Source organism: Trachymyrmex septentrionalis, unplaced genomic scaffold (genome assembly GCF_001594115.1).
Source record: "Trachymyrmex septentrionalis isolate Tsep2-gDNA-1 unplaced genomic scaffold, Tsep1.0 scaffold16, whole genome shotgun sequence".
Classification (NCBI taxonomy): domain Eukaryota; kingdom Metazoa; phylum Arthropoda; class Insecta; order Hymenoptera; family Formicidae; genus Trachymyrmex; species Trachymyrmex septentrionalis.
This window is the reverse complement of record NW_017304758.1, coordinates 746730-747462: the sequence shown is the minus strand read 5'-3', so window position 1 is coordinate 747462 and position 733 is coordinate 746730. Positions and strand designations below refer to the sequence as shown.

The following is a 733-nucleotide window of genomic DNA, read 5'->3' as shown; positions in this document are numbered from 1 at the left end:
ATTAAGTATTGTGATTCGTTAATGCGTGGCGTTATAAAAATCTTTGTCTTTAATTTGAATAACATAACTTGTCATGAATTTCTTTTTCTTGTTAGTGAAGTGATACAGTATATTAATCCTTTAACATCCTTTTTAATACAGAAGAGTTGCTCCTTTCTTTCTTACGACGATGTTCGATCAAATCAATCATATATTTGATCGTCATGTTGTCCTAAGAAAGAGATCATCTCAATAAAATTTGATACGATCAATAAACATTTATTGAAATAAATAAGCAGAATACTTCATGACGGCGATGATGCGTCAGACTTGTAAATAACCTCACCCCTCCGAAACATACGTTCGATAACTGTATCGAAATTGGAAATAAAATATGCAAATAAAAGTTGTTGCCAATCCATTCCTGTTTCAGATACGTTCGACTTATTTATATGCCGCGACGTTGCAATGACGTTAAATGAAAGTTCGTCGTTCTAATGGCGATAAAAAACATACTATTAATCATGTTTATCGAACAGTACAACTTAGTCTAATTTTTTTTCCAACTTCCGTTGATTACGTCGTCGAGCATGAGCAAGGATCGCCAATGACATCATAAGCGAAAAACGTGTTGTCACTTCCTTAGGGAGCTTGCTGCTAGATTTCCTTCGAGATAACACCGCTAGTGTCGTTTAATTAAGCAGATCGCGATTTCTAATTAAAATAGGATAAAGGAGGATATATATATATATAT

General features: G+C 33.6%; 1 protein-coding gene across 1 annotated transcript in view; it reads right to left on the bottom strand.

Annotated features, from left to right (window-relative positions):
• Nucleotides 1-733, bottom strand: part of LOC108745970 (MD-2-related lipid-recognition protein-like) — a 4836-nt gene that overhangs the window by 3776 nt on the left and 327 nt on the right. The gene's annotated exons all lie outside the window — the stretch shown is intronic.